Here is an 8436-nt window from a genome sequence, read left to right as displayed (position 1 = left end):
TAATGAGTCTCAGGGAGTTATTCCCATGCTATCTGTGCTTCCTCCACCTGTGCCCATAGGTCTACCTCTCAGACAGTTGACATTTTTTGGTACTGAAGGGTAGTTTCTCTCTGCCAACTAGCAGGCCTAGAATTCAGCTATTTCCCCTCAAGACTCTTCATCACTAAGTGTTCAAAGCATAACATCTTACCTGCAGATCCTCAGAAAAGAGAATCTGATTGGCCCAACTGTGCTTTGGCTTGTTTTTCTCTGAGTTATCTGTCCAGTCAGCTGTGGTAAGACCCTAAAGTTAAGTATCTTAAGACCCTGTACTATACACATGGCAACCATGGGTGTGGTCCAGGGAGAGATTTTCTTAGATGGAGGGCAGGGTGAGGTAGGCAATGATTAGCCAACAGGTCCAGTGACACTATAAAGTCCAGTCCTCACTCACAACTACCAATGAGGCCACACTTTCCAGGTCAATGACCATAAAGAATCTTGTGCCTCCAACTTATATGAATGCTTAAATTGTCCATTGTTAGTGAGCTTGTAGTTCTAAATGTTTCTACTTTCCAAAGGCAAATCAGATTACAGACATGCTAAAGATAGATGTTTTGTAAATCTTGATCTAGCAGAATTAGTCTAGCTAAGCCAAAAGCTGTGAAGCAATGGTGAACAAGAATGTGAATAGAAAATAGTTATAAGGAGCTGGAAAATGGTGGCAGGCTTGCTTGCACTTACATATGCTGGTTCATCTCCTTAGAATGTCTTTCCTTCCACCATTTTGGCAAAGTCTCCCTAATTCTTCAAGACCTAGGTTAACCATCATTTCATCTGAAAGCCTTTCCTGAGACAGCCCAGTTTCTTTTCTTTCAGGCAAAGATCATCAGTCTCTCTTTTGATCAAGTGCAACATGCACACCATTTCAATTTTTATTTCAGGAATCCTCATGCTAACTACATGTATTGCTTTACAACAGTGTGTCTGCAATGCTACTTTAAGTCCCTTCAAAGCAGAAACCCTGTCTTATTTGACTGCGTGTTCTTTGGCAGCTCAGTGCCTGAAATAGAGTTGGTATTCAAGAATTGTTGATTGAATGAGGAAGAGTAAAAGAAAGTATATTATTAGTTTGGCACAAGTGTAGTCTGAAGAATATTCCAGATAATTGAAGTTTATACCTTCAGGAATCAAAACTTTTAAGATGCTTTATAAAGACAGAAATCCAGGGATCCCTGGGTGGTGCAGTGGTTTAGCACCTGCCTTTGGCCCAGGGTGTGATCCTGGAGACCTGGGATCAAATCCCACATTGGGCTCCTGGTGCATGGAGCCTGCTTCTCCCTCTGCCTGTGTCTCTGCCTCTCTCTCTCTCTGTCTCTGTGTGACTATCATAAATAAATAAAAATTTTAAAAAAAAGAAGACAGAAATCCTTATAAATTATCTTACAGATTTTTCTGCCTCATGAAACAAAATGAAACAACATCATAAATACTTTCTAATTTATTCAAATTCCTCATTGGATCAATTATTCTATTCTCTAATATATGCTTAAGAAAGCTTAGTTCAGGCACCACCTCCACCAGGAGGCCTTCTCTAGCCCTATCACATCAGACTTCCCTAGATACCATCTTAGATATTCACACAACCCACTTGTATAGTGCTTACAATACTTTATGGAAATTACCTGTTTATTCACATGATTCCACTACTTCATATGGTCACACGTGCTCTATTTCCCCCATTAGGCAGTGGGTGGCTCTGGGCACAGCACCCCACCTTATTCATCTTTTCATTGCCAGGGCCAAGCAGAGCACACCAGGTGTCCAACAAATGTTGAACTGGAATGAATGTAGTAGTATTATAAGAGGGTTTTGAAGTGTGTAAAACTACTGATCTCTACACTAAATTATTCTCAGGTTTTTTTTCTATTTTATAGTATTAAAATTTTTTTATATTGCTTCTGTTTTTTTCCCAATTATATCATTTTACTCCATCAGGTTAACAATCTCTAGAAAGCCCTTTACATTCCTTTTATCAATCCAATGATTTCTAAATTTTTTAAAGAAAAGATTTTATTTATTTATTTGACAGAGAGAGAGAGCACAAACAGGGGGAATGGCAGTCAGAGGAGGGAGAAGCAGGCTCCTTGCAGAGTAGGGAGCCTGATGCAGAACTCGATCCCAGTACCCAGGGATCATGAGCTGAGCTGAAGGCAGTCACTTGCTTAATTGACTAAGCCACCCAGGCACCCACCATTGAACCTTTAAGACTTGACTTTGGTAAATTAGAAAACCTTGTATCATTCTTCAGCCACAATATCACATATTAATAAAAATATTTTCAAACACTTGTTTTTCAAATACCCTTTCCATAATATCATTTCCCCAAAATTGTTTACTTTCTGATTTACTGTGAAAAAAGTTTGCTTTACTTTGATAATTCCTAAAGAATAAGCGTGCTTGTTTTTAAATATTTGCTAAGTAGCACTTTATTGATAAGTCATTTGTCATCTGTGGAAAGGTTAGCAAATTTTAAACACTTATCTTTTTGTAAATAAAGAGCTTAATTTATCTTTAAATTCAACAGCAGCTTTAAGTATTTTTCAAAGAAATGACCAGTAAAATTCTCTGCGGTAGAAAATATCATCATTACTCTCTATTTCATTACAAAGGCATGTAAATATATGACAATATTTTAAAGGCTCATGATTTTATGAAATTAAGAACCAGTGTTGATGCACTTCTGGCTTCAGTTTCTGTGATGAAAGAAAAGTTGCCTATGAATATAAAAACATTACCTAGAATATTTTTGAATTTTCACTTGCAGGCAAAATATCAGCTCCATCATAACATATATCTCCCATGAAACATTTTAAAAAGAAATTCAGTAAAGATTTTCTTATTGCTGAGAATTTACCTTTTTCAGTAAATTATTTCTTTAAAAGTTTTTCATTAATTTCTAGTCAGTTAGCATACTGTATAACATTAGTTTCAGGTGTACAATAAATTCTTTTTTAAAAAAGATTTTATTTATTTATTAATGAGAGGCACAGAGAGAGAAAGAGAGGCAGAGACACAGGCAGAGGGAGAAATGGCTCCATGCAGGGAGCCTGACGTGGGACTTGATCCAGGGTCTCCAGGATCAGGTCCTAAGCTGAGGGAGGCGCTAAATCGCTGAGCCACCTGGGCTGCCCAAATTCTTCTTTTTGAGGCACAAAATTGTGATTCGATCATGAATTTTCTTTCTGAAATACAATCAAGAAAATACAATCTGAGACACAATAGAAATGCTGACATAGCCACACTATTCCACCACTCCATGAGTTCTAATGCTACATAATTTGTCTTACCTGTTTCTCAAAGTCTTCAGCTTCAACAATGTTTTCTATGTATTTTTCCAACACTGGTGACCAAAAAAAAAAAAAAAAAAAAAGATGTTAGTTTGCTGGCTTATTGCTTTATGAATTATTTCAGCCTTATACACTCTGGAAGGAAAAACAGTTTTCTAAGTGCTCCTCCCATTTTTTCACTAGAAATTGTTTGTTCTCCATCAAACTTATCTCCATTTGGTTTGTCTTTGTGGAAGAGCAGCTTAAGACCACTCAGTGGTTGTTGCTGCCCATTCAGTGGCCTGAGCAGTGGGAGCTGCAGACCAGTCTGAGCACGCTCCAGTCTTTGGTAGGGAACTGCTGAATAGCCACAGAGGGCACCTGCACCCCTTCATGTCAGTCTGTGACTCCAGGTTGAGTAGCAGTGACCTCAGGAGCTGGAGCAGTCCACTCACCCTGAAACTCCTCCTTGGTCACAGCCTTTTGGGCAGCAGCCTGCTCTTCCTTTTCATTTCTTTGGGCTCTCTGTAGAAGTTGACAGCAGTGGTAACTTCCCACGGATGTTCAGGGGAAAGGGTGCCACGCATTCGCAGAGCCTCCCAGGCCAGCATTCAATCACATCAGACTCACTGAGTGAGCTCCCTTTTGTTGCAAGGGATGTCAACGTCCACATGGTACAGAGAAGCATCTGTGTCACACAGAGTGATGGTAGGTGGGTTGACATAACATGCCTCTGTGAGAGGCTGGAGTTGGTGCTGGGATCAGTAGCCACCAGAAGTCTCAGTTCCCAGAAGGCTGCCTGGGTCTGGTTAGTGAAGTCTCCAGGAGTGGGGCAGCCAGCAACAGCAGTGGCTCTAGTAGCAGCAGCACACTTCAGCACAGTTCCCTGGCCAGGGATACAACATTGACATGAGCCAGGTTTTCAACGGGAGCAATGGTATAAGCTGCCAGCAGAAGCTTCTCCCAGGTTCTCTTCAGATTTATGATACAGATGCCATCACATTTCCTTTTGTAGATGTACTGTTTCATTTGGAAATCAAGGTTGGTGCCAACTAAGTAGGTTCCGGCTGCAAGGAATTTGAGGACATCCTCCTCCTTCGTTTGCAGCCATCAAGTGCTCCGGATATTGTGAAAGATTCTCTTTAAGACAATGCTATATGGACCCTTCCCTGCATGATGTGGAAAGCCCAAGCGGTCTTTTGTAATAAATAAACTTCTAAACATTTGTTATTAAGTTTAGTGACGTTTCACTAAGTGCCAGATTGAGTAACACTTGACTTTGAAGACTTCTGAAAAAATTGCAAAAGATCGTCTTTATGTTTTGGATACTTAGTTTTTTAATGTCTTGCTAATTGTGAGCTATCTCAAGGCACAGTATATGACATGAGGATCTTCATTAACAATAATAACACAAAAAATCCGCACTTCAAACAGTTTCATCATAACTTTGAATCTGAGAGGAGGGAACTTTTGGTTATATCTGAATAAATCTTGTTTAATACTGTAATTGCCAAAAAGCATGTTCACAAAGAAAAGCGTCACAGCTAAGATTTTCTTTTTAGTCCAATTGTGCTTGTATTATTAATTTTATCTGCTGTTCCTTTGGAGGATTTTTTGAGTCATTTGTCTATTTCATGAAGGTTAGTTTAGTTAGAACTTAAAGGAGCCCAGGTAACCCAGTATGCCTCATGAAAAAGAAATGGAAGGAGGTGCCTATTGTTCTGGGAAATGCAATTCCCACTCCTTTCCTCCCATGTGATACCATGTTAAATCCTAACATCAGACATCTACAGGCTACAGACTATGATGGCCTGTTGTCAATCTTTTTTGTTAAAGGTTACTAAGGACTAGTTTCTTTTTAAATAAGTAGAAGTGTTAACATTTTCTTCTCAAACTACAATGGATTGCCTGGTGCTCCTCTGAAGTTCACACACCTCAGTTTGGCGTAACTGTTCTAACGTTTGGCTGAGAGAAAACATGCCAACCCTTTGAAAGATTTCCATCCACTGCAGTCCTGAGACTCATTACCTTGAGCACCAGAATGTATCATTTTTTGTTTGGCATTATTTTCATTGTAAATATATTTGTCTTGTCTCCTCAGCTAAATTATAAGTAACTGGAGTCATAGTATTCTTCACATTACCAAGCATAGTACTTTGTCTGAAAGATATATGATACATATGTTTTCTTGTGCTAAATGATTAGCTTCTCATGTGCTATCCTCTTGTTTGTCTGAATTGCAATTTCTGTAAGGACAGGAAACTTTTTATTCTTCTTCCAATCCCCCACCTCTGCCACATGACTTACATGAACTTTTTAATGAATATTTGTTGACTAAAATCAGATAACTCAATAGATTTGACTAATAATCTCATTTTGCACGGAAATTAAGCCAATAAACTATGGATCTGGGCTGTAATAAAATTCATTTATTCTTTCATTCATTCAATCAAGTGATGTTTATAGTGTATTTTCTATGTACCACATAGTAATTATAACTGTGGCATAGCAAAACAGAAAGTAGAGACCACAAACTAAAAATATGATAGAGTAAACATGCTGTATTATCATTACATATAATCATCAGTAATCCATATTGAATAAAAGCTAAAAGAAGCTGTTAAACACTCTCCTAGGGACACCTGGGCTGCTCAGTGGTTTGGCACCTGTCTTCCGCCCAAGGCATGATCCTGGAGACTCAGGATTGAGTCCCGCGTCGGGCTCCCTGCATGGAGCCTGCTTCTCTCTCTCTGCCTCTGTCATGAATAAATAAATAAAACTTTAAAAAAAATAAATAAACACTCTCCTAAAACTATTCAATTTTGTACATAACATCCAGTGTGCTTGTAAATTATTTATGTAATACTGGTCTGTTTTCCTTATACTGGAAAATAAGTTCCACTGAGGCTCAGACCAGGTCTGACTTGTTACTACTCTACCCTGGGGTGTAGCACAATGCTGGCACATAATCAAGTATTCCATAAGTGTATCTTGGATGAATACATAGATGAATATATAGGGAGAAAAACAATACTAATGGTTGCATATATTTTAAAATCCAAAAATAGGGAGAGTTATAAAACAGAAGATTAAGCTTTTATTGAAGATAACTAGGAAAGACAAATTATTCAAGAAAATTACTCTATGAGTAAATTAAAAAGAGTAATTTAAAACATAAATTTCTGTTGAATTTTGGCTAAGGCTGACAGGTTCAAAAATTCAGTAATTTGTTCAACAAATATTTACTGAATGTGTATGAAATGTCAGGCACTGTACTAGGTGCTGCAATGCAGAGGAGTAAGATAAATTTGTGCTCTGTCCATATGGAGTTTACAGATAGGTGGAAGGTACTGAAAGGCACAAAGATCATTTTTCCAATATGTAAAATAAAACAAAAATCTCTATTACTAAAAATAATTGCATATTTGATAACACAGGGAAATATCTAAGAAGTCTTTGACTTATTTTGGCATACATATGTATTTTGGTTACATATATGTAACTTCAGGCCCATATTATGTTCTGTGATTTCCTCTATAACTGATACTGTTCTACACTCCAGATCATTGTTCATGCTTTGCTCTTGCTGGAACTCTTTCCCACTTATCCTTTAAATTTCTTAGTCAAATACAGCCCCTACCCACCACTTGATACCCCTTCAACCATCTTTGTGTGCATGACCCTTCATTGTACTTACAACAGCATTTATTTGTCTGTCATGATTTGTCTCTTTTCCGAACTCTAAGTGTTTCTAGGGCAGAGGCTAGTTTTCACTGATTTTGTATTTATGATGGCTAGTACATAATAAATGATCAATAAATGTTTGTTAACTAGAGCTGAAACTCCTATTTTCTATTTAGAAACTTGTATCTATCTAATAGGACTTCACCTGACAGAGTTCGTTTCCAAGATGTCTTTAAAAGACAGTCTACAATCTACTAGTCATCAGGAAAAATCAGCTACAAGCATTCACACACCTGATTACATTCTCACTTTTCACCAACAACCTAAGCCCACATGAGAATTTGAGGCAGAGAATGTAATGTATCTTTACCATCCTGATCACATAAATTCCATTTATCTTCTTAACACTTCAAGTGCCAAAAGGCTGCATAATAAGCAAAGTTACACTTCTTTTTTGGCAAGTCTAGTGTCTAAAACACTGCTGAAATGCTACAGGGGAACATTCTCTGTACCACTACCTGTCCTGGGTTAATAAATGAGTTTTTCCAGAGACAGAAGATTAGAATACAAAAAGAGCTATGAATATATGAAAATATCCACCATCTGTGAATATTATCTCTGACTTGGTACCTCAGGTACATAGCGAGGTCCCCTCATTGATTAATTAATATGTTGGTATCTCTGTATTATTTGTTGCCACAATAATGTTTCATACCAAGCCATCCAAAACCATCGTCTTATAATAAACATTTATCTAGTTCACTACAGGTTGTTGACATTGGAAAGGTTTATCTGGAAGCTTCTTCTGATCTCATCTGGATTTCCTTATGTATCTGAGGGCTGGCTGGTAACTGGCTGAACCAGGATGGCCCTAACTCAGATGTCTGAAACAACTTAACCCTGTTCCATATGTCTGCCACAACCTTCCTGCAGGCCAGCTGGACATGTTCTCATGGCATAGCACAGGGGAATAGTGAGTAGACCCAATCATACAAGAAGGCAACAGAAAAGCATATGCACCTTTCTATAAAGTCTAGTTTGTGTCATGTTAGCTAACATCCTATTGACCAAAACAAGTCACATGCCCAAGCATAGAGTCAGAGTGAGAATGGAACTTTAAAGTCATAGGAAAAATATAGTGGATTCAAAGAAGTCATTAAGTGGGGTCATTAACGCAATCATCCTGGATCCCTGAAATCTACCATGATCCTAAATTTTAAAAACCTGTGCAAGAAAAATTGCATGATATTTCCATGTAACGAATTCTGGATAGTTTAGGAAGTAAAGTTCCCTAAGAAATATACTACATTGGTTTAAAGTTTTGAATTTTATTTGAAATTTGGCATTCAGTTTCACAAAGCTACAGATTTTTAAAAATATATTCTCCATCTGATATAGTCTCATCAAATATAAGGGTAAAGGAAAATTATGCAATAATAGCAAC

General features: G+C 37.7%; 1 long non-coding RNA gene across 1 annotated transcript; it reads right to left on the bottom strand.

Moving 5' to 3' along the window:
- Positions 1-2296: 2296 nt before the first annotated feature.
- LOC144300389 (uncharacterized) lies at positions 2297-6063 on the bottom strand. Its single transcript, XR_013366996.1, has 3 exons — positions 3764-6063; positions 3330-3382; positions 2297-3224 (listed from the first exon to the last, which is right to left on the bottom strand). It is a non-coding gene; the product is annotated as an uncharacterized LOC144300389 (long non-coding RNA).
- Between the last annotated feature and the right edge of the window lie 2373 nt (positions 6064-8436).

The sequence above is a fragment of the Canis aureus genome, chromosome 28, assembly GCF_053574225.1.
Source record: "Canis aureus isolate CA01 chromosome 28, VMU_Caureus_v.1.0, whole genome shotgun sequence".
NCBI lineage: Eukaryota > Metazoa > Chordata > Mammalia > Carnivora > Canidae > Canis > Canis aureus.
This window is presented reverse-complemented; position numbering and strand designations above follow the sequence as displayed.